Source organism: Ammodytes marinus (assembly GCF_949987685.1).
Source record: "Ammodytes marinus genome assembly, chromosome: 11".
NCBI lineage: Eukaryota > Metazoa > Chordata > Actinopteri > Uranoscopiformes > Ammodytidae > Ammodytes > Ammodytes marinus.
In genome coordinates this window covers 14247930-14274271 of record NC_137215.1, presented here as the reverse complement: position 1 = coordinate 14274271, position 26342 = coordinate 14247930, and the positions used below count along the sequence as shown (strand labels likewise).

General features: G+C 42.1%; 1 protein-coding gene across 1 annotated transcript in view; it reads left to right on the top strand.

Annotated features, from left to right (window-relative positions):
- ehbp1 (EH domain binding protein 1) overlaps nucleotides 1–26342 on the top strand; it is a 155157-nt gene that overhangs the window by 113168 nt on the left and 15647 nt on the right. The window lies entirely within an intron of this gene.

Genomic DNA, 26342 nt, shown 5'->3' with positions numbered 1-26342 from the left:
GCCGGGGGTAAAGCCTTGTTAAGACATGAGACAGGGTGCCGAGCCAAAAGAGGGGCCTTGGCTCCGTTAAGTCCCTAACTGAAATTGGAGAATATCATCCCATTTGTGATACTAAACCGTCCCATTCCTCACCCAAGAATTATGTTGGGGGGGGGGGGGGGATGGTTCTAGGAAGCGTAACAGTTTTATGTTTGCAAATGTTCTGAAAGTGTATCTACAGTATTTTTTCTGTGGTAATTTAGTAGCAGCTCTCATGCTTTTTTTATATATCAGTGCCCACCTTGGTGGATTTAACCCCCAAAATCATTAAAAAAGCAACACAGGAAGGATAGAAGAGGAGTTCTTTAGCAAAGCAGACTGCGCTGGTTGGATTTGCGCTCACCTTCCCCATCCCATTTGGTTCCTGATATCGAGACTATCTTTCTTCCGTTTGTTGTGTTCGCTTTCCTCCTTTTCACCTCCCTCCCTGCCTCCGTGCCCTCTTCCCCTGTTGGAGCGCATGCCATTGTGTCAATCTGAAGGGCTGTTTTTCCTCCTTCTTCTTCTCCCACTGATAAACCAGCTGCTAGCCAGCAAGACGCCAGGTTATTTACTTCCAAACACCTTCAGCCGTAAAGATTTCTCTTTATATAGTTATATAAATATATATATATCTGCGGTCCCCTCCTGAAAATAAGATTCACTAGAAAAGGGAAGAGGGTGACAACAGGGAAGGCAAGGACAGAAAAAAACGATATCACGGAGAAGGTTCACCTTGGTTGCTTTTTCACCCCTAATAACATCAGTTGGAAATGCAATCGAGAAAAATGTGGTTTCCACAGGTCAACACACTGACTACTAGGTCTTATAGTTCAATAAATATTGATAAGGTATGCATACTATTAAACCTTTAAATTTTTCAAGTGCCACATTTGGTCACTGCTGCTTATAGTTTGTTCACAGTCAACAGCAATGAAACATGTTCAGTTAGCCCATTAGGTCCTAACATTTTAATGCTGGAACGTCATCAATCATTAATAAGGGGCTCTTTGCAAAATACAAACATAAACCCTCAATTCAGTATCGATTACACACATTGGCTAAATTTAAAGTTGCCGATATGGAGCACCTTGCTCACTCCCTGAAAGTACATTTCTGTTTTCATATCTCATTTTGCAGAATTTATCCCAGAGACTCATCCAATAGGTTATGGATTGTGCCTTTAGGCCGAGGTCTGGAGGCATCAGAGCGAGATGGGCCAGTGACAGGTGGTAACTAAAGTAACCTTTATCACCTCGGCAACCGAGGTCACCTTTCTATTGGCTGTCATAGATGATAGATATTTTTCTCTGGACTCAGAATGTCTGATTGAAGTTGTGGCTGATTGGCTGTAAGCAAAACATCCAGTATTGATCCATCACATTTGACTGGTGCCTTGACTAGGGGTCATGGTGAGAAATGACCACCAGCTACAAGCAAACACAGCCACACTTTCTCAGGCAAGATGTCATTTTATTTCCCTAATAACTAAATAATGAAATTTGGGATTTACGAAGTCACCGTGCATTTAGACATGATGAATGCTTTCCCTTGTGGGACAGTCTCGCTTTAATGATGAATTAGCTTTATATCACCTCAGATTAAAGTTCAACACCAATTTGCCATAGAAAATGTTTTTGTTCAAGCTGTTTGCTCTGTAAGTGCACACAGTATGGGCATTAGTATGCTTGCTTGACAACATTTCACTCCTATCAATCCCAAATGATAAACCTGGATGAACTTTTTCCTACTTCTATCCCCACCAATCAGTATCAACTGCCTCCACTGTTCTTGTGTCTCTGCCCACAAATAAACTTATGCTGTGTCTGAAATCGCGCACTTCTGTACTTACACTTACTTTTTTGAGTGCACTTTGCGCAAAACCGGAGAGTGTGCCAAAATGAAGTGCACTGTAAGTTCCTCGGTCGTGCACTCAAAACGGTCTAAAATTTGAGTGTGGAGCGATGGACACTTTCCACACTCAACGGCCGCCATCTTGCCTACGTAACGGAGAGGACGGGACATTCTAATCAAAATAGAGGAGCTTGAAGCAACCGTGGAGACGGACGTGCTCCACAAAAGTTAAATTATATATTGTTTTAGTTTTTTCCCCACTAATGTGCCTGTTTTGGCTATCGGTAACGCAAGCAGAAAAAAATACCACCGAAGAAGAACCGTCAAAATGCAAAGTCATTTCCGGTAGGTGCGCGACGGCAGTTTGGACAGTACACTGTAGAAATGAGAGCACTGCGTCTATAAGTAAGTGTACTGTAGGGATAATAAAGTGCACTCAATGTAAGTGCACTTACGTAAGTGCGCGATTTCAGACACAGCATAGGACTAAAACACCAATATTTTCTTCTGTTCTCCTACAAATGCAATCCCCAAGTGCTTATTACAACACAAACTTATGAAACTGTACTTCTGGTCAAAGTCTCTTCTTTCCCTGCTTGTGAGTAACTGGCTCTACTCATGCATTAAAAGTACATCAGCTGCTACATGAGACAGGTATTATAACTGTGTTTCTACTCGATTCCTATGTTTTGACATCCTGATGATAATCTTTACTCTCTGCATCAAGTTAGGTCCAAGGAAAGTTGACTGAGCATTCAGGCTTTTGTTAATTACACTCTGCTTCACACATAAACACATAGTTCTGCTTCCATTAAAACATGGAGCAGCATCACTGTATCCTCTTGGAAACACAAAGATCAACCTCCCACTATATCCACTGTCAACTTTAATTTTAGTTTTTCTTACCCAAACCAAATGTTGTGTCTATGAAATACCAAACGTCCACAAACCCGAGGCAGCAGTTGAGCTTTTTGAGAACAGGCCTTTCATGAGAATGCCCAGACAGAAATTACATTTTGGCTATTTTAATTGAGCTGGCATTCAGATGCGATCTCAACAAAAGATTTGATAATGGAGAACTATGTTAAACTTAAGGCGAACTTAGGTCAGCCCTAAGAATTAGAGGTGAAGAGAGGAACATAAAGCTTTCTAAGCAGGGTGGATGTCATAGCGGTGCATATGATCATATGATTCAGACCTTTTGAGGTAAGTTTGGGTGTGCTCAGTGTGCAGTGGTGCTGTGTTAGAGCACAGCGCTGCAGGACTGATGGGCAGATGTGAACAGACAGACCGACTGACCCATAACTGATTGTTCATCTCTGCTCCAGCAGCAAAAAGCCTGGGAAGATCCACTGTGCTCTGCTGGTCCTCAATGTTCCCTCCTTTGATATCACATGCTTTTGCTTTGTCAACCCCTCATCCTTTTTCTCCCTCCCTTCTTTAAGACGTTGTCATTCTGCTTATAAATGCATGCATATTGTTTGCCACAAAGAATTGAGTCTTTTATATTTTTTTAAGTTACTTATCATGTTACATTTATTCATTTATTATTATTTCCATATCTATCCATCTTTTTCTCTTTCTTTGTCAATCCTTCTGCTTCCCTAGATCACTTTTTATTTGCTCCATTTCTTTTTATCCTTGTGAATCTTTATTTCTCCTTTCTCTCACCCCTGCTCTCACTCCTTCTTCACACATCTCTCCTCCCCCCTCCCTCTCTCTCTCTCTCTCCCATGGTTGGGGCACAATGCAGCTTTCTGACGCATTTTCTATTACGCTGCGGCCCTCCCCAGATGAATCCCAAGTAATTGGGGTGGTTAATTTATTTACTCAGAGGCAGTTCACAGCACATTAAATAATAGAGATAATTGAACAAGAATTGTCAAGTGTCTTCTGATATCAGACACATTACAGGAGGGAGTGTGCATAAAACTCCATTTCTATGCCCCCATTGTTTATGGTAATTAAGTACACAGATTTATTCCTTGGTTGCCTTCCAAGCTTATGGCAGGCGCCATTGTTGTCTTCTATTAATATGTAATCAGTAAATAGTTTAATTTTCTAATCTGCGGTTGGAGAATTCACTTTCTAACAACTCTTAATTACTGCTGGGCTCTAATGAGTCTCGCCATGCCGACGCAGCCAGCCAATCAGAGGCCACGGCCGGGCCGGGGGGGAATTTGAATTCCTGCGGCGCTCCCCCTCGACTAATGAACTTGTTATTCTTGCACCACTGGGAGCACTGTCCTTCACACATGCAACATTAGGAGAACGTTCACCTCCTGCAACAGACCCAATATTTAAAGGAAGTTATTATGAGATATATATGAGAAGAATATTAGTGCATTTGAGAAGAAGCTATGTTTTCAATACAGACACATCATTCATTTTTAATTGAATGTTACATATATTACGTTAACTTTTATATGGCATTGTATAAAAAAATCTTCATACACAGTCTGTTAGGAGAAAAAAAAAAGCTAGTTAAATAGCTTGAACTTTTCGTGGCATCATTAATATGTTTTATAACCATGCTAATTTACATCAGAATAAGGATAGCATTCATTGTTAGTGTGTTTCTATCGGTTCATGTAATGCTTCTGACCTTGGCATTGTTAGTTTTCTAAAGGTATTGTTACCCCCAAAAATATACCAGACACTCCTTATTGAAATTTCAGCTTGAGGAATGAAGTAGCATTCAAATGCGTCATGTAGCCTTCGCAGAAAATCTCCTGGCCCCTGTTTGAATATATCTCAACCACCCCCTACCTGGCCTCTGCACCTATTTACACAGACCTCCCATTTCAAATAGCTATATAACCGGCAACAATGGACGCAATTATCCAAATAATGGCACTTAGCCGCACCGTAAAGCTGCCTCTCACCTACTGCGCATTTGATAAGAGATAAACAAGCAGAGAGAGGAGAGAATGAGTTTTGGCTCTCTCAGATTAACATACGTTTAAAGATTGCACTCGAAGCCGATAAGATTGACACAGGGTTTTTATGCCGCACGCTCCTTTAATCTGCCTTTGTGTCTGTGAGTCGACGAGAGGAGAATGGCACAAGGAGGGATCCAGCAAGAGCTTATTGTACTTTACACATGCAGCCTATCCCCCTCCGTATCTGAGAAAAGGGACAGGCCGGACTGTCAATGCCTCCACATTGGAAAGGGCTGCTGGTGTTGACTTGGTGGCCGATTGTGTTGCAGAATGCAGAAAGAACGGCTAAAGCGGTCAACCTGTGGCTCTAAATCAAAGTCATTCCAAACTAAGGCCTGCAGGCAAATAATGATAATTATTTTTATTTAAATGTTTTGTTTGTTTTTGTCGTTATCAGATAAATACTTTGTGCTATATTTCCCATTTCCCTCATAGTTGTAAACACTTTTTGTTCCATTTTTAAATCAGTTTGCAGTTTTTTATCTGGGTATATTTTTGTACGCACACATACGTTTTGAATTGTTGCTATTTCTTTTAAAGCATTTAGTCCTAGGCAAGTTTAGGCAAGGCAAGTTTATTTATATAGCACAATTCAGACACAAGGCCACTCAAAATGCTTTACAGGGGCAAGATTAGAATACATAAAACACATTCTAAAACATTTAAAAGCGAATAAAAGAAGCAAATAAAATAAAAATTGCAGGTTAAAATGGAAACAAAAAAGTCTTCAGACTCGATTTAAAAGAACTGAGAGTTGCAGCAGACCTCAAGTTTTCTGGGAGTTTGTTCCAGATTTTTGGTGCATAATAACTAAAAGATGCTTCTCCTTGTTTAGTCCTAATTCTGGGGACTGTAAGTAGACCTGTCCCAGACGACCTTAGGGCTCTGGACGGTTCATAACGTATCAGCAGATCAGTAATGTATTTTGGCCCTAAACCATTTAGTGCTTTATAAACCAACATCAGTATTTTGAAATAAATGCTTTGAGTGACAGGAAGCCAGTGTAAAGACCTCAGAACTGGGGTAATGTGATCCACTTTTTTGGTCCTAGTGAGGACTCGAGCAGCAGCGTTCTGAATTAGCTGAAGCTGCCTGATAGATTTTTTTAGAAGGCCAGCAAGGACACTGTTACAGTAGTCAAGTCTACTAAAGATAAATGCATGGACAAGTTTTTCTAAATCTTACTGAGACATAAGCCCTTTAATTCTTGATATGTTTTTTAGGTGGTAGTAGGCTGATTTATTAATTGATTTAATGTGTTTCTTGAAATTCAAGTCGGAGTCTACTACAACACCAAGATTTCTGGCTTGGGGTGTGGTTTCTAGCATAACGGATGTAAGCTGTCCACTGACTTTTAATTGTTCATCTTTGGCACCAAAGACAATTACTCCAGTTGTGTCGTTGTTTAATTGAAGGAAATGTTGGCCCATCCAATCATTGATTTGTTCAATGCACTTACTCAGTGCCTGTATCGGACTGTAGTCTCCTGGTGATATGGTTATGTAAATTTGTGTGTCGTCTGCATAATTATGGTAGCATAATTTGTTTTTATTCATAATCTGAGCTAGTGGGTGCATGTAGATGTTAAACAGAAGAGGCCCAAGAATGGAACCTTGGGGGACTCTGCATTAAATATTTGTCCGCTCAGATGTGAAATTTCCTATTGACACATAGTAGTCTCTATCCTTTAAGTAGGATTCAAACCAGCTTAGTACAGTTCCAGAAAGTCCAACCCAGTTTGCTAGTCGATCTAGTAATATGCTGTGGTCAACTGTGTCAAAAGCGGCACTGAGATCCAGTAAAACTAAGACAGAACTTTTGCCACTGTCTGTGTTTAAATGGATATCATTGAGGACCTTAACCAGAGCAGTCTCAGTGCTGTGGTGTTGTCGAAGTCCTGACTGGAAAACATCAAAGCAGTTGTTCTTTGCTAAGTAGTTATTTAGCTGTTGATAAACAGCTTTTTCAATGATTTTACTTAAAAATGGTAGGTTAGATATGGGCCTATAATTTTTCATGAGTGATGTATCTAGATTGTTCTTTTTTAGGAGTGGCTTGATGACTGCTGTTTTCAGGGCCTGTGGGAATACAGCTGTCTGAAGGGACATGTTGACAATTTGTAGAACATCTGAGGCCATACAGCTAAAAACTGTTTTAAAGAAGCCTGTGGGCAGAATGTCAAGGCAGCAGGATGAGGAGTTCAGGTGTTGTATAATGTCCTCCAGGTTTTTGTGGTTTATAAGATAAAATTCTGTCATTTCATTTGAATTGATTTTAAGAGGGAACACATATGTTGAACTTGGTATTGATGCAGTGACAGCTTGTCTAATTTTGTGAATTTTCTCAGTAAAGAAGGAGGCAAATTCATTGCAGGCTCTCATGGAGAGATGTTCAGACGCTACTGACACAGGAGGCTTTGTTAATCTGTCGACAGTAGCAAACAGGGCACGTGCATTGTTGTCGTTGTTGGTGATGATGTCAGAAAAGAAAGACTGCCTTGCATTTCTCAGTTCTGAGTTAAACGTGCACAGTTTCTCTTTGAAGATGTCATAATGAACCTGGAGATTTGTTTTTCGCCACCTGCGTTCTGCTTTACGGCACTCTCTTCTTTCTATTCTGACCTGCGGGACATTTCTCCAAGGAGATCTTTTCTTACCAGAGACAACCTTCATCTTAGTGGGCGCAATAGCATCTATAATACTTGTAAGTTTGCCGTTAAAGTTGTCTAAGAGCTCCTTAACTGAGTTACAGGGGAGGGGTGGTATTGAATAAAATGCTTGAATGAATGTTTCACTGGTATTTTCTGTAATATACGGTTTTTTGATTACTTTTGATTGATCAATTGTGTGCACAGACATTTTACTCTCAAAAAATAAACAGGAATGGTCTGAGAGGGTACCCATATCTGCCACTGTTACGTCTGAAATGTTCATTCCTCTGGAAATGATAAGGTCCAGCGTGTGCCCTTTGTTATGAGTTGGTTTGTCAACATGCTGATTTAGTCCAAAGTTGTCAAGGACACAGCACAGTTCTTTCGCACATCTGTCCTCGGGTTTGTCAGTATGAATATTGAAATCTCCAACGATTAATACACAGTCAAACTCAGTACAGATTACAGACAGCAGTTCAGCAAGGTCATCAAAAAAGCTTGTATTGTATTGTGGTAGCCTGTAAATACTAATGAAAATAGCTCTAGAGGCTGAATTTAACTTGAGAGACACATATTCAAATGAATCAAAATTTCCACAAGACCTCGTTTTGCATTGTAGAGATTCTTTAAACAGAATAGCAACCCCCCCTCCTTTTTTATGCACTCTGGATTCACTCACAAAATTGTAATTTGGGGGGGCGGACTCTATGAGAACAGCTGAGCTGTTATCTTGGTCTAACCAAGTTTCAGTTAAAAACATGAAATCAAGATTGTGCCGAGTAATAAGATCATTAATTAAAAATGTTTTTCCTGCCAAGGATCTGATGTTTAATAAAGCTAAATTTAGTGTGTTCGAAACATGGTCACCCCGATTCATTTCAGCCGACTGTGGCTGAAGAGGAATACTTAAGATAAACCTTGAGAAACAGGGCCCCGGCTTATCCTGTGAGTCGAAGGCGGTAACTGTGTAGCCGCGGCCCGGTTCGTATCAACAAGTGCTTTTATTCCGTAAACAAGCAGGCTCATCAGGCTGGCACGGCTGCTGATGACGTCGCAGTGGCATCAGAGGGGGTGTGCGTGGAGGGGTGACGAGCCGGGCACTGTGGCTAAGATTGACGAGTTGAGGGGGAGTGGATTGACGTTCACGGGGGCGGGGAGTACATACAATTTCCATGAACTCCAGCTCAGGAGAGGATGGAGAAAGGGTGGGTGTAGGAGAGAAAGTAGGAGAGTGAGGTCAGCTTGGTAATGACCTGCGGGGTCCAGGGGAGGCGGGGATGGGTGGGGCCCCCTCCTCTCTGCCCTGATATCTCTCATGGTCTGAGCTGTCATCTGGGGCCGGTAGTTGTCCTTCCGCACTGATGCAATGCTGTGTTTTGGCTTTCTCCAGTATCTTGTCCTTGGCACGAACAGATGGGTGCCGCAGGATGTAGAACACATTTGATATGAATACTTTTAATCCTGTCTTATTTAGGCAGAGTCCATCTGTCTTAAAAAACTGCCTGCGGTTCCAGAAAGTGTTAAAATTGTCAATAAAATGCACTGAGTGGTCGGGGCACGCAGCTGAAAGCCACGTGTTCAGTGCCAGCAATCTAGTGAATCTCTCTGGTCCTCTTCTGATTGGTGGGAGAGGACCACTGATAAACACCTCAGCTTTCAGTGAGCTGACCGTGTTCAAGAGATCTTTAAAGTCTTGTTTCAACATTTCAGACTCCTGCTTTACAACATCATTTGACCCGATGTGCAGAATGATGTTCTTTACAGTTGTGTGTGAAGCAGCAAGGTCCAGGATTCTTTTTTCTAAGTCAGATACCATATCATTTGGATAGCAGAGTACTTTGGTATCAACACCACACATGCTTTTCATATCTGTAACAGAAAAGTCTCCAACAATCAGATTTTCAGGCCCGGTTGTTAGCTTGGTTAGCCCGGTTGTTAGCTCTCTCTGTGGCTCTTGGCTTTCGGGCCTTACCTTGCGGTGTGAAGCTGCTGTGTTATCCAGGTCCTCAGAGGGAAATCCAGGGACTTGTAACAGTGGGGTGAACCTACACTCAACAAAAATATAAACGCAACACTTTTGTTTTTGCTCCCATTTTTCATGAGATGGACATAAAGATCTAAAATTCATTCCAGATACACAATATTACCATTTCTCTCAAACATTGTTCACAAATCTGTCTAAATGTGTGATAGTGAGCACTTCTGCTTTGCTGAGATAATCCATCCCACCTCACAGGTGTGCCACATCAAGATGCTGATCTGAAATCATGATTAGTGCACAGGTGTGCCTTAGACTGTCCACAATAAAAGGCCACCCTGAAATGTGCAGTTTTGTCTCACAGCAAAATGCCACAGATGCCACAAGCATTGAGGGAGCGTGCAATTGGCATGCTGACAGCAGGAATGTCAACCAGATCTGTTGCTCGTGCATTGAATGTTAATTTCTCCACCATAAGCCGTCTCCAAAGGCGTTTCAGAGAATATGGCAGTACATCCAACCGGCCTCACAACCGCAGACCACGTGTAACCACACCAGCCCAGGACCTCCACATCCAGCAGGTTCACCTCCAAGATCGTCTGAGACCAGCCACTGAGACAGCTGCTGAAACAATTGGTTTGCATAACCAAACAATTTCTGCACAAACTGTCAGAAACCGTCTCAGGGAAGCTCAACTGCATGCTCGTCGTCCTCATCGGGGTCTTGACCTGACTCCAGCTCGTCGCCGTAACAGACTTGAGTGGGCAAATGCTCACATTCGATGGCGTCTGGCACGTTGGAGAGGTGTTCTCTTCACGGATGAATCTCGGTTTACATTGTTCAGGGCAGATGGCAGACAGCGTGTGTGGCGTCGTGTGGGTGAGCGCTTTGCTGATGTCAATGTTGTGGATCGAGTGGCCCATGGTGGTGGTGAGGTTATGGTATGGGCAGGCATCTGTTATGGACGAAGAACACAGGTGCATTTTATTGATGGCATTTTGAATGCACAGAGATACCGTGATGAGATCCTGAGGCCCATTGTTGTGCCTTACATCCATGAACATCACCTCACGTTTCAGCAAGATAATGCACGGCCCCATGTTGCAAGGATCTGTACACAATTCTTGGAAGCTGAAAATGTCCCAGTTCTTGCATGGCCAGCATACTCACCGAACATGTTACCCATTGAGCATGTTTGTGCTTGACCGGCGTATACGACAGCGTGCACCACTTCCCACTAATATCCAGCAACTTCGCACAGCCATTGAAGAGGAGTGGACCAAGATTCCACAGGCCACAATTGACAATCTGATAAACTCTATGCGAAGAAGATGTGTTGCACTCCATGAGGCAAATGGTGGTCACACCAGATACTGACTGGTTCTGAGTCCCCAGACCCCCAATAAAGCAAAAAAATGCACATTTCAGGGTGGCCTTTTATTGTGGACAGTCTAAGGCACACCTGTGCACTAATCATGATGTCAGATCAGCATCTTGATGTGGCACACCTGTGAGGTGGGATGGATTATCTCAGCAAAGCAGAAGTGCTCACTATCACACATTTAGACAGATTTGTGAACAATGTTTGAGAGAAATGGTACTATTGTGTATCTGGAATGAATTTTAGATCTTTATGTCCATCTCATGAAAAATGGGAGCAAAAACAAAAGTGTTGCGTTTATATTTTTGTTGAGTGCATTGACACTAGCACACTTGTTTGCTGGGGAAGTTTGTTGTTACGTCTCCCATTGGCAGCAATCCATTGCTGCGGGGCACGGGGGTTGAGGAGGCACTGTGCCTAGGTGATAACGCAGGCCAGCCATCCAGATCAGTCATCTCATGGCGCTCGGCCCTGCCGGTTATCCGTCCTCCCTTTTCCAATCTCTTTGGCTTTGCACCAAGACGATTCCACTGCCTTGAACACAGTCCTTCTGTTTCTTCGTAGCCTTTCCGGTGCTAGTTAGCTGTGCGTTAGCTCGATCTTGTCCACTGTTTTGAGTCACTGATAGAGTGGTGTCGTTCCCACATAGTCCATTCACTTCCACGTTCACTTATATTCGATTCACTTTTATTTCCAGTGCTGTAATCCTCTGTAGGAGTATTTGATAGTCCTCGTTTGATAAGGGAGGCATCTTGCTGCTAATTAGCTTTAGCTTAGCGCCTCACTTCCAATCACCACAGGCTTGTCCTGCTGGTAGGCCTCTTCACGTTCTGTTGAGGAGGTCGTAAAAGTTTCTAAAAATGCCGGTAGTATCTATTAAAAAATAAAATAAATTACAGTCCCATTGATTTGTATGTATCCAGGAGCTGCTGCTAAATTTATATTGATGAAAAAGAAGAATGTAAGCAAAAAGTGCAAGAGGAGGGGAGAGCAAGCAGAAAAGTGTCTGCACAGTAGGAAAGCAGGAAGCCGTGTCCTACACTAATGGTTGTTGTGCCTACAGCAGTGCTTAAAAGTACAATAGAAACCTATGAGGAAAAGTGAGGCCTACTTCCCCTTTTCAAAGCCTGATAAGGAACTCTTGGGGCCTACATGGGTAAAATAAAGCCTGTATTTGAGTTTTCTGGAGGCAAAACCCCCCCAGAACAAGGGGTCATAAAACGAAGGAACCCAGCCCTAGTTTCATCACTCCTGATAAGGTTTGTTACCCCCATTGGCTGAGATCTTCCAGTCAACCATGTGACCATGCTATGATAAAACCAGCAAGCACCCCAAAATCACCGCCCTTTCGCAGTGAAGCCATCCACAAAGCGGGTGTTTGCAAACTTTAAACTGAGCTCACAGACTGCTGGCCTGCAGTCTTTATCTTCCCGGATCTGAAGGAAGTTTCACCAAAGGAACTTCATCCTACCACGGCTGCAGAAACTCAGCCGTGCCTTCCTCCCTTCCAGTCGGAGAAGAAGCCGAGCGTCCCTGAACGCAACAGACAGTAAACTGCCTTACCGCCTCCGCAAAAGACGCACGCCACCACCGGAGCAAGCCAGCTGACCGTGACGGGCCCCGTCTTTCCCCAAGAAGCAAGATCGTTTTCCCCGGCATAAAAAGCAGGACCCTCCTCTAACCTGCCGTGTGGACCACAGGATCCTATCCTACCCATCGCTTCTCATCACCATCGGAGACTATTTACAATAGGCATTTGTCTGGGCTATAAAGTAGGCTATAGATATCTATTTTAGGTATACATTAACTTAAGGTTAAGGTACCGACTGACGAGTCGTTTTTCCCTGTTTTAAATGTGATTCTGACTGCTCACTGTGTTTTTCCTCCCGCTTTCCGGGAGATGTTTGATTGTTGTGATTGTCACTACGTGCCAGAACAGCTGTTCCCCTCTGATAACTCCAAAGCAGCATCAGTTTTGTGAGACCACTCACAGATTGAATGACTGTAGGCTATAAATCAAGGTGAACAACTAACTGTGCACTTTCTGTGGCAAGCTTTTACTTGATCTCCTCTTTCTTTTCTCTCTCTTTATTCAAACTCTGTACATCCGCACACCAACACATATTCTTACATTTGCGTCGCGATTGTTAAGCATATGAGCGTTGACTTCTGTGGTTTCCAAAGTTAAATTGCGTGGGTCGCGAGCGCTGACCCCCTTCACGTGACTTTAACGTCACACGTCACAGTTAGGACGTCTCCGCCACGTGATTGCGTCGCCATCGGTGACCCCCTTCACGTGACGAAAACGTCACAAGCTGTCCGACATTTTTGGCTTTGGGCGGTGTCCACCCCCCCTTTCTTTTTGACACCCACACACACACATACACACACACACACACACACACACACACAGTGGTACATACACATGTACTATAGCCTGTGGGTTTGATTCTAAACTGTTCTTATTATTGCTTGTGCTATGTCTGCTTTCTTAAATTAGATTAGTTAATGGTTATTGACTTATGTGTATCGTTTTAATCAACTTGCCTAAGTAAATAAACCCTTACATTTGGATTTTAAGAAGCAGTGTCTGTGATATTTGTCTCTTGTATTTCACTAATTGCTGGTAAATAAGGTCTATGCTCGAATATTCACTCCTTCATTATCTTAAATGTACATTGTAACCAACTTTGACATTTTAAAAGGTAAATTCCTTTAACATTATGAGACTGTTTTTCTGATTTGATTCAAAGTTCCCTTTTTCAAAGGGTGGTGCTCCGTAGGTATTAATAAGTAATTTGATTAGCTGGACTAATTAAATTGATCATTAATTAACAATTTTTTCTTAATATTATAATTTCCTTGAAATTAATAATATTCTTGACTTTGACCAAATCTACCCCTTACGAATTCCCAACATGGTGATGAGTGCAGGCATCATTTTCAGACTGCATTTGTTAATGTATTTTTCTCTGGCCACTTAAACCAATCCCTGCTCTCCTAATCCAACATTGTAGCAGCAGCATCAGCTCATAGTTTGACTAAAGATTTAAAAAAGATCTGTGAGTGAGCATAGGGACTCCCACACATACACGCATGCACATGGAGCTCTGTTGTGGCAACACAAACAGCATGGGTGGCTTTAAGTATATTATCAAGCCAGTTCTTTCACAAACGTATTGCTAAAGAAGCTTAACATTAATTATTGCAACTATGGGCAGATTACATCCGTGCCCGCCTTGTAAGTGCAGGCAGACTCATCTTGACCTCCTATACGAGAGCTTAAAGACACAAGAATGGCATTTTAGCAACTTTAATGGGATAACCAGTCTAATCTTTCAGCACTGAGAGAAGAAAAAGTGTTAAGACTATAATACCCTCTCCCCAGTCCACATACTGAAATATGGAGGGAGAGAGGTTTACGTGTTGGTTTTTAATCAGTGTATGCATTGTTTTACAGGTTCTTTATTGTACACCTTCTCTTTTTCAATTTTGTGTCCTGCTTATGAAAAAATAAATAATTCCCTGAAATTTTTAACATAAAGTATGTTCAAACACGGCTCTACTCCTGAATCTTCTAATCAAAGCTAAACTTTAAAATGGACATGGGCTATGCTGAAGGCTTGTCCACTCTGAGAATTTTGATTGAAATTGTTGAGTAAAGAGATTGCCACTATTGTCCATCCGTAATCACGGACCCAATTCGTAGGCTAAGCTCGTGGCCACTGAGATAGACACAGCCAAAAGAAGATGCGTTCCTTTTCAAAGCCTTTGGTAATTTCCTTGTTGTCAGGGTTACAAAAAGAGCACTCACTTTCAATCGAATGGTTTTGTATTGGACCACATTGGAATGTGTTTGTGGTCATCTTGAATTCACTTCAGGAGAAAATGCACCGCTCTTCCCGATGGGGAAGAAAATAAATCTGGGGATCACTCCTTTAAAACCCATTGCCTTTTTCTTGCCTTTGAGGGGACAAAAACAAAGGATTTGAGCTTTTTGTTTTGTGAGAAAATGTGTGTGAGTGACTCCAAGGTTCAACTGGGTCAGAACACAGATTAACCCCCCACCCCCAACACACACATACACACTGCCATTCCTGCTCATACCCTTAATCTTCTCTGCCATTTGAATGTTTGAGCAGCAAAACAATTTAATTAGTCAACTTGCAAGGACTCTGCACAAGCGACCAATGCTGAGCTCCTGTCTCCCCATGCGCTTTCTTTGCCCCCCCACCCCCTCCCACAGCCCAGTCCAGCACATAGGCACCACCCTCCGTCCCAGATGTGCACCGCTTCTTTTTCCCCCCTTCTTTTCTCTAGCTCGGTGTCAGCCTTTCATACATTCTTTAACAGTGGGGATGAAAGGGGGATTTTTAGGAAGATTAGGGAACGGGATCCTCTAGGCATTGTCTGAGAATCTTCAGATAAAACGAGCTGGGTGGATGGAGTCAACGGGAGGGAGAGAGGGATTGTGTTGGGATGGGGGGAAGGGGCGTAGCTGCTTGCAATAAATTACATTTTGTTTGTAAACTTCTGCAGAATGTATTAAGAGCTACTTCCCATTTTCATTAATTTTTTCTCCCTATATTCCTTTCAGTCTCTTTCTCTATGATGATTGCCACTGTTTTTTGTTTTCTTACCATCTTAATATTTTTGCACACCTCCTCTAAATCGGTTAAAGTTGCTCTGACCGGCCCAGGCACTCTTCTTTTCCTCAGCCTACCAGCGGTAGGGCCAATTAACATTTTCAGCAGAGGAGGGAGGGGTAGTGTTCCAGGGAATTGGGTGGTGGACAATGGACGCTTATGATAATCTGCTCTTTATTGGAGCATCCCGCCAATGCTTTCATCAACCGCCTGTGAACCCCATGCAGCAGCCGGTCCAACAAACCCTGCTGCAAGCTGCCAAACAAATCGCCACAGACACGCATACAAACACCGAATATACACACACACACAATCACTGAATACACAAATTGTACTGAACATGTTAGAGATACGATACAAACAACCACAGAAGGCGTGTACTGCACACATCAAATAAATCAGTTTTAATTTTTTTGTTTTTGTGCTAAAGCTGTAAATTCTTTCATATAACATTTATCTTGAGGAACCATTGGTTTGAAGTGAAGCTGTCACATTTTAATCCACCTATTTTACTCCACCTCCACTTTCTAGCTTTACTACTTTCTTGTTTGTTTGTTAATGAAAACTTTATCTTGCTTCCATCTCTTAGGAAATAAAGTTTGAATGGAAATATTCATAGGTAGCTCAGATTCACCAGGGATTTTTATCTATGTTTTGTTGTTTGTTTTTCATCTGGTTGATTATTACTAAGTTAACAAAATGTAGCCCAACGACATAATTGAATTTCAACCTTGCAGTCAATTAATCAAAGCTTTCTTATGGTAACGGATGTGGTGGCACTCGACAATGCAGGTTAATGACAGAGGTTTGGCCAGTAATTACACCATTCACTTGCTAACACAGCTGCTCGCCATGCTACCGTTGTCAGCTCCCCCCTCACACACACACACAAACACCTACACACATACACACACACACACACATACACACATACACACACACACACACACACACACACACACACACACACACACACACACACACCTCCCCATGCCTCCCCATTTCCCATTGTAATGAGCACTCCAGGCTACAAATACCAACAGCTGTCTTTCCCAATGCATTTCCATTTAAATATCTATTTAAACATAGCAATTTTGCATTTGTGTATTGAATGAAAAGCTTGAGGCCATGGCAGTAACAGACTGGTGTTGGTGTCGCTTGTAATGTAACACGGTGAGGGGATTTATTTGACACATTTACAAACACATTAGGGATCATGTAAATTGGAGTATATTAAACAATCCGAAGGATGCATTTGTCTTAACTTTAAATATTTGAACAGAGGATAATGTCTAACACCAAAATATAGTTTGTATTTATGAAGTTAAGGGAGAGGAGTGAGCTGCTGCAATTTAGCAAAACTCTGTAAGACATACAGGGAGTTAAAAATGAACGGTAATTGTGTAACACACAATCGCAGCAGAGAGATGTAAGAAGGATGACTAATGTTGTTAGCAGAGTCATTACTGGTCCACAGATTAATTCATCAAGCAAATTCATCATTCACCTCCCCTCTGCCTCTTGTCACAAGGCGTGTAATATGACACCCCTCAAATTTGTTCTAACATCTACCCCAGGGGGGGGGCGAGCTCTCCCCTCCTCACCCCTCCTCCCTCTCTTTGCTAATGGAGCAGGCGGAGCCACTTATGCTAAAAAGATTGCAGCTGTCTGTCAGCAGGTTGGGGGGAGTCCTCCACTGGGGGTTATCACTGCTCTCTCTCTCTCTCTCTCTCTCTCTCTCTCTCTCTCTCTCTCTCTCTCTCTCTCTCTCTCTCTCTCCCCCCCCCCCCCCCACAAATACTCAGTTTTTTCCATTCAGAAATTTCTCTACCTCCTTTACAATTAAATTTAACAGCCTCATAAGTGGCTTGACCTGTGTGTGGGCCGTGTTTAAAGCTCAACAGGAGAGGGTTTTTTTAACAAATTACATTAATAAACCATCTTTATTACATGCTTTGTATTTTAAATCTTAGTTTTTCTTTTTTTACAAGTGGTTTATTGCCAGGTTGTTGTTTTTACATACATGGAATTTGCCACTGTATTTTGGTAAATAATGGTAACAATTAACACAGAAAGAGAGAAGAAAAATATACAGTGCAGAAGGCAAAAATATAAAATAGAAATGTACTATTTAAAATATGTTAAATATATCTGAAAAGAGCTACACAGAACAAACAGGATTGAATGTGCAAAAAACATTGCTACAACATTTTTTCAATAAAAATATTATTTGAATGTTTAAAGGTAGCCAAAATGTTAAACAATTTCGAAACAGAAGCTTTTTTTTTTCTAAGATATTTTTTGGGCATTTTTATGCTTTATTGATAGTGCAGAGAGACAGAGGTGAAATGGAGAAGAGAGGGGAGTGACATGCAGAGAACTACCGCAGGCGGGAATCGAACCCGAGTCCGCTGCTGGGCCCACCCTACCAACTGAGCTAAGGGCGCCCCCTGAAACATAAACTTTACAAGAATCATGCCTACATAAAATAATTTAAACCTGACAGCATTTTGATTTACTTTCTTAAAGAATACACTTCATAATCGAGCAAAGAGTTATGACCAATTGACAGTTATCAGTCATTTTTTGTCTCTACCAAAGAATAGTATGATCTGATTGCTATCCCTACTACCCCAGTGTGTATTCCTGTAAAGGATGTTAAATCTGACTTCTGGCCCGCATCAGAAACTCTACAGATGTATGCTGATGTTTGTGTTAAACTGTGTCAATTAACACCATCAACAGGTACTAAGGTTTACACTAGCACTAAATCAACTCGTGTTTCTCCGCCCCTCTAAGCTCCCCAAATGGTTCACACCTCAGTATGTGTGTAAACATATACTCAGGGAGCTAAACCACCTGGCTTAACCTTAGCTTAGCCCCACCGAGCCACGGCTTATCTGCAAATTTCAACAGTGATTCCATAACACTGCTTTTAGCTCTGTGGCCGCATGTGGCAGAGAGGAAGCTCTTTGTGTTTAGCATATTCTTTTTATAGACATGAGTCGATAGTAGGCAATCTGTAAAATGAAAGGAAAGTTATTTTATTTTTAAGACAGTGTATTTTTGAGCAGTTAGAACTGGCTATATAATATATTTTGATAACTCGCCACATTAACTCGGTTGCGACCATTATTCTAATGTACTCAATTTCTTTGAATATTTGTCTGAAACTATTACAATATATATATATATATATATATATATATATATATATATATATAGGGGATTTATGGGGGGCTGAACATCGGGCTCGTTCAATCAGTCATTGATTGTTGCTGTTTTCATTTTAATTTACTTTTTATGGATAACTGTGTTTATATTTAATTTAGGTCTAAATGGGATTCATGTGTTCAATGTTGATAAATTGGTAAATTATTACGTTTATCGTCCAGTCCTTTTTCAAGTTGTTTTAACTTGTCAATACGGCTGTGCTCACTATTGTGGCACTAAGCAGAGCAGGTACAAACTGCATACTTTTTTCATATAGTGAAATTAATCAGGACGAGTTAAATACTGTGGTTAAGCATTTAGCTTCTGCGAAGGCTTGTCTAGGTTAAGTTTTTGTTGTTGTTGCAGAAATCCAAAAAAGAAGGTTACAAATTTCAGCTCGGACTTTAAGAAGAATCCAGCTAGATGGCATTGTAGACCCCCTCTTCGCGTGCCTACTGCTAGCAGTGGTGATTATGTAAAAAAAGGAGAAAAAAACCCACCAACCCACCCTGGCCACACTCAAGCAGAGCAGTCAGAGGAGAAAACAAACCCATGGCCTAACAAATACATGAAGGTTTGGTTTAACTAAATCCCACAGATAATGGCTACTGTGTCAAAGACTCAAGATAGCGGGAGGGGTGGCGGTGGTAGTGGACGGGTGGGGAGGGGGGATTACCCTGGCGTTTTGCATCAGTTGCTTTCTGCTGGGTGGCCCTGCTTGTCAAAAAAAAGAAGGAAAAGATGGAGGGAATGAGAGAAAAGCATTTAACGCGGCACATTGAGAAGAAGAGGGGCTCTTAATGCCATCAAAGCAAGGGGAGAAATCAGCCATTAATTTATTCTGGCCCTCACACACACACACAGACACACACAATCCATTTACAACCCTTCCGTTGTTTCCTCCAATTGTTGATCATTTCAATAACATCTGGTCCACGCCAGTCTTGGAAGCCCACCAGAACCAAGGTTGACATAATGTTCCCACTGATCCGTGTGTGTGTGTGTGTGTGTGTGTGTGTGTGTGTGTGTGTGTGTGTGTGTGTGTGTGTGTGTGTGTGTGTGTGTGTGTGTGTGTGTGTGTGTGTGTGTGTGTGTGTGTGTGTGTGTGTGTGTGTGTGTGTGTGTGTGTGTGTGTGTGTGTGTGTGTGTGTGTGTGTGTGTGTGTGTGTGTGTGTGTGTGTGCGCGTGCACCTTAAATGATTTGTGTGTGGATTGAATTATAGCCCTGACATTAAGAGGAAAAAAATTCACCCTTAGATTCAGGAGAAGGGCCAAATGACTGGGCTATTCATTGGCTGATAAGAACTGATTGGGAGGTTAATAAGCTACACACCCAGGTCATCACAGGCTTTTTACTGGGCTGCAGAGGAGAATGGAGCAGGACGATGATGATGATGGTTGTGTGTGTGCGGGGCAGGTTGTACGCTGCTGGAGTAGGAAGTAGTGCTTCTCTTCAGTATATGTGCTCTGACTGAAGGTCCCTCAAAGTAATCTTATCAAATGAAATTAGCTAAATTCCGACTTTTATGCAGGTTAGTGAGTGTATGTGATTCGCTGTAAGGTGCAGTCGTACAGCAAAACAATGTTTGATATATTCATGATTGTGGCAAAAGCATCATGCATCTCTAAGTTAAAGTGTGCACCTGTCGGAGCACTATAAAGATAGTTTGATTTAGAACCTTGGTAAATATATTATTATCTCTATTACTTTTAAACCGGAAGAACAAAGTCTATTATGATTCTATGAATGATTGGTCAGTCAACTCAGGCCACTGTTTAAACTCTATTGAAGGCTAGTTAGCTAACTCTCATTTGTTTTCCGGGTTTTTGTTGATAATAACTTAAGAGTGTGTTCCACATGTTACATTTGCACTGGTAAATGTCATAGCAAGGGCCCGGAACATAGTGTTATCTGTGTATATTTGTATTAAGCCGCTTTCCCTGTCCAACACATTTTAGCACCAAGCATGGCATTGCTGTCATTCCAAACACAGCTCAGGCTACTTTTTTTCCCACAATTCCCTTGTGTAACCTGAGGCTAGAGACAAGCACCCCCACTGAGCAGAAGACAAAACACTGAAACAGAAAAAAGACAGACTAATCTCTTTCTCTCACCAGTCTCTTCCCCCCTCTCTCTCTCTCACACACACGCACATGCAAACACTGACTAATTTAACATTGCTTGTTTCCGATAGCCAGTTTAATCCAGATATTTCCCTTCACCTCGCCCTTTTTCAAGTCTCTGTCCTTTACTGTCACAGCTGTTGAAGTCGTTGAAGAGATGCAAATACTGACCAGGTCATTTCCTCTGTCAATTTTCATTTAATGACTTAGTAGCACAGATGCACCATGCTGTAGCGCTTCACTTCAGTCATAAGTAAATAAATTGAAAAAACCTGAACTCAAACAAAATTCCATACTACCATGAACTTGAGCAGTACTTGGATTGTAACTCCAATGTGTTACCAAAAAATACCAACTCAATCTCTCGTTCCCTCAGTACACAGCATTATTAATAATTTGCACACAAGTCATCGGAAATTGAATGTCGACCATTCTTGAGCTTGGGTGGCTCCATCATAAGGACACACATACAAGAATAATGGAGAGTAGGTACTGTTGAGGCTCTCACCATATTTTCAAAATTCCCTTGATGAGTGACCCCTGACTTGTTAATGGCTGTGGTGGTGCAGAGGAGCAATGTGTACATCAGCTTCAAAAGGTGGAGCTGAAGATGTTTTCCCAGTGTGCTTCACCGCTGGTTGATTGAAGAATCTCTCCCACTTTGTGTTGCATCACTGAAGCCTAATAGAAGCCAGCCCCCAAAGGTCCAAGCAAAGGCTCTCATTCTAAAAGAATAGAAAACGGCACCAAGCAAGACCCTAGCATGGGGTCTCTCCTCCCCCCTCCCCGTACATACTCTTGTCCCAGGGCTAATAGGGAGGCGCCGGGCACCTTTTCTGCTCCCTATCACCCACTCACCTTCATAATAAAAGAGAGCCCCCCGTGGAAAGCAGCTAGCATGAACTGGTGAAGATCACGCTGTTAATAGGATGATGCCTTTTTGCCTTTTGTCATGAGATTATGAACGGGGATAGCCTCTCCTCGCCTCTCCTCTCCTGCTCCTGCTCCTTCACTCTTCTTTGACTCTTCCCACACACAGCTACAGGCGTCCTGGAGGGCCCCGTTGAGCTGGAGTGGAGACAGGCGTAACCGAGGCTTTGTTCCTCTGCTTGTATGGTAAAAGGCTGGCTAATGAAATACCTTTTAGGGGGTATCGGCAGGTGAGCTCCCCAATCGGGCATTTCAGCAAAAACACACACAGGCCGTACATACACTCAAATGTTCTCCGTCTCCTCTCATCTGCCCCCTCTTGCTATATTAATTACCTGAAGTGCTCTGGCCTTGTAAAAAAGCTCTCGATTCTGCCACTCTCTTCCTCCTCTTCATCCAACACGACAGCCACAACGACCTAAGCTAGCCTAAAGTGTGTGGGGTTGGGGGGGGGGGGGGGGGGGGTGTAAAAGAAAAGGCAAGATGATAATAGTTGTAATGAACATGTGTGACAATAATGAGAAAGGTAATTGAGAAATGGTGTAGGCAGACCCCCTGATTTCCTTTTTTCAGCCCCGAGCCGAATGGGAACAGGTTGAAAATCATCTTATTTAGAGCTCAGTTAAATGGTTCAGAGAGAGCGGGTACTCCTTACGCTAAAGTTTGCTGACAAGCATAGAGCGGTTAGACAGCGGACTAATCGGTTAGGGAGTATTTAAAGTCGTTCTGATTTTTCTTTTAATTTCTTATTGACGTCGAGTGGCATGGTCAACACAGCCTGTGCCGTACTGTCGGGTTTATTGATAAACACCTAAATGCTTCACTGGTCTTTCTTTTCTTTTCCAGTCTGCTCACTTTGATTGTTTCTAATTGTCTGTGTTTGTGTACGTATGGATGGGGAAATTGCTGCTTGAAGGAATGTTCATGCATCACAGAGTTGCTTTCTGATCATCAAGCATGTCTTTCTATTTGTTGCTCTGTCTCTATGCATTCTGCATCCATTTTATATTTACTAGTGCCTAGTAGAGTCCCTTTAATGTGTATTGTGTTTGTGTTTATGTTTATTGTCTACCAGTCTTGTGTGTTTGTGTGTCTCCCTGTTTCCCCCTGGCCTTCTCGCCCAGCCTGTGATAGAGACAGGGCGGTCTTGGCTTTAACAGACAGAGGCTGCCTCCACCAGCCCATAGTCTGCCACTCTCTGATAATGTTTATTGATTTGTGGCAAAAACACAATTTGATGGAGTGGGGCGAGATGGGGGAGGCAGCTGAGGAGATGTGGGGGTAAGTTAAGGAGAGGGAGGGATTGTATTTGTGTGATTGTAACAGCTTGGCTGTTACTGCTAGAAACCCAGAAATTGACCCCAAAAATTGCATTTGTTTTGTTGTGATCTGACTAATTTTTTTTTAACCCATAAATACACATTCGATTTAAATAGTTCAAATGAGAAGGTAGAGAAACTTTAAAGAGAATGCTTCTTGTGCAAATGCTCTCTCCCCCTGTCTGTACAACCAAGTGTGTGTGTGTGTGAGTGTGTGTGTGTGTGTGTGTGCGTGTGTGCGTGTGTGTGTGTGCGACTCCTAAAAAGAACGTTTCATCTCCAGTGTGAGTCTATTATGTGATTTCTGTTTGCCCGAACACCCCCCCCCCCCAACCTCAAAGGTGGAGGAATGAGAGGTGTCTGGAGGTTGGCCTTCCTGTTGGCTCTGAGGTCAAATGTGTTTGCCCAAGGGTGTGTGTGTGTGCGCTTCTGTATACATGGGAGAGTTGGCAAGGAGAGCCAGGAGGCGTGTGTGTTTAAGAGAGAAGAGGATGAGAGGATGAAACGCATTAGCAGGACAAACCTATCCTCTGAGTTCAACATGGTGTCTGAACACAAATGTTCAAACAGTGACATGATAGGCGCTGCGTATGTACACTCTCCTGCTCATTAAAAAAGGCTTTGGCAATCCTGCATACTCCTATCCACAGATCATCACCTGATCCAGTGCTGTGATCAGGGCTGCATAATAATAGCAAAAATTGTAATGCTACTTTCGCAAGATATTGCAAGGACTGATAAGAATGATTTGTCTTAGTCCAAATGACCTTTTGGAGGAAAAAAACCTAGAAAGTACATTGAAGCCAAAATATAGGTATTTTATCAAACACTGTTTCTTAGAAATTAAGTATATGTGCGACTTGTGTGCTATTTGCTTTGTGCTATTTTATTATATAAGTGCTTTTATTTGACAAGTAGGGACCATGACTGGTACCAAGTAGTAGTTATTGACCTTTTTTTAGCAGGTGAGTCTTTTTTTCTTTTCTCAGGATAAATGTTACCCTTTTGATTAAGCAGCTCTGCACATTGGTGACTCCAGTACTGACTGAAAGATGGACTACTCTGTTAACACACTTTGCAATTAGAAGCAAATAATTACGCAGCTCCACTTATGATTTTAGAAAAGACCCAACTGATTCCTCTGCCCCCAAAACTCTCTGTCACACCCCACTGCTTTCTCCTCTACCTCCGTCTCTTTTGTAAGTTGCAAAGCAAGCAGTGGTTGACAAATGACACCGGTGGAAAAGGCAGTCATTGTATCTGAGTGTGAGAGGAGGGATTTTTTTTCTCTCCCTCTCTCTCTCTCTCTTTTTCTTTTTTCTTGTTTTACTTTTCTCAATTTTCTATCCGGGGGGTAGGGAGGGAAAGAGGTGAATGTGAATCGGTTAATGTGTTCCATTCACCAGACATTATACACAGGTTCAACAAAGCAGGAATCTGCTCTATACGCTGGGACCATTGTGCCATTGAGGGTGGCTAAAAAGGCCCCGTACAAGCCTCCCTGGAAGAAAAAAATAGCCCTCAGCACCACTCCAGTAGAGAGCAAAATAGAATGGGAGAGAGAGCAGGAGTAATCACATGTGCAATGCAGAGTAGAATGGGAGGGGTTTGAGGTGGAGAGCGGTGATTCTTACACATATCGTGTTAAAAACTTAAAGTGTAACATTGGAAGAAAGACGAAAGAGAGAGAGAAGCTGGCAAATCTCTTTCGATTTTAATTTGATTTTGACTCTGTTTGCTGCAATTTAAAATATCCAGCACGAAAGACAACAACGTTCTTGCAGTTTGGATGTTGTGTTTTATGGCCAAAATGTGTATTTGCAAGTACCTTAACCTTTCATGCTTACAAGCTTCACTCCCAGTCTCCCTGTGTCTCCTTCCTAACAAGACACTCCTCTACTCACATTAATTAAATCAAGCCTTCAGTAGGCTACTTACACACAATCCCCCCCTCCGGTCCTCACCACAGACCTCTCTGATTAGGCCGGCCCCTGTCATGCATATTCACATCGCTGCAGTGACAGCCTTTTAACGAGCTCTTACCTAATCACAGGAAACAATGTTCATCCTGTTCTTTTTATTCCTTAGTTTTTCTCATTTTCCTTTCATGCGTCTTTGCCTTTCATCTTCCCTGATCCCTTCTGATATGAGACGGGCTTGACGGTCGGATGGAGAGAGCGATGTGAGAGGCACAATTCCCTAAATAAACCAGCAATTCAGAAAGTGACTTGGACACAGAAAAGTTCATCTTTATCGCCTCCTCCTTCCCTCCTCCTCTCCTTCTTTCTCCTCCTCCCAGCCTTTTTGCATGTCCGATAGACAAATTGGATTAGCAGCTATTGGATTAAATGGCGAAATGGCGGGATAAGAAATGAGATGAACGTGCTGTGATCACAGCTTTTAATGTTTTGCTCATTCTGTCTCATCCATTTCCACCCGTTATCCAAGCTCTCCCTCCTTAAAGAAACACAGAGGAGAAGTTTCTCTAGAGCAAACACATGTAGGATTTCCTTTTCATCAAGGTAACATATTTCTTAATGTCTCAAACCCATTACTGAAAGGTTAAATATTGACCCTTGCGTCTTGCCACTAAAGCAGTTAGTCAATTTATATATTCATTGTAGGACACATAAGTTGATCCTTAAAATAATTTAATAAGCTTAAATAATTTCCAAATGATTGATTTTACGCTTTTCTATATTTGATATAATTGTTCACTGTTGCTCATTTACTTGAGTTTTATTTTTTTAACCACTTTCTGACCAAGAATGGATGGATGGATAAAATGTGCTAATGTTGGCATCAAACTGTGTTTATTAACGTAAATGTTCTCGCCGCCAAACAGACTTCCACGCTCCTTACACGTTCCAGCTCCAAATTATACAAATAAGATGATCTTATTGCAAGTTGTGTGCTTTGCAGCTTTGAGAATCTAAGCATTTGGAAACATTGCGTTCAAACGGTCAAATCATCCGTATTTACTCACTCATTACATGCATGTAGTGAGAACTAGCATAGTAGCTTCACACATTTAATTAAAAACCAGCATAGGCCACAAGCAGCAGTTTGCCCACCTCAGGGTGGGTTTCATTATTCCTATCTACACTGAATGGAACAGTGGACGAGATGGCTATCTTAATCTTATTTGGCTATAGAGGCTCACTCTATCTTTTCACCCCGTCTTGCATTCTCTCTGTTTCTTTCTTTTATTTCTCTCTCCCTCTCCCTCTCTCTCTCTCTGCCTGTCTCCTATAGATGCATACAAACCCGTTGCTGATCAGCCGGTT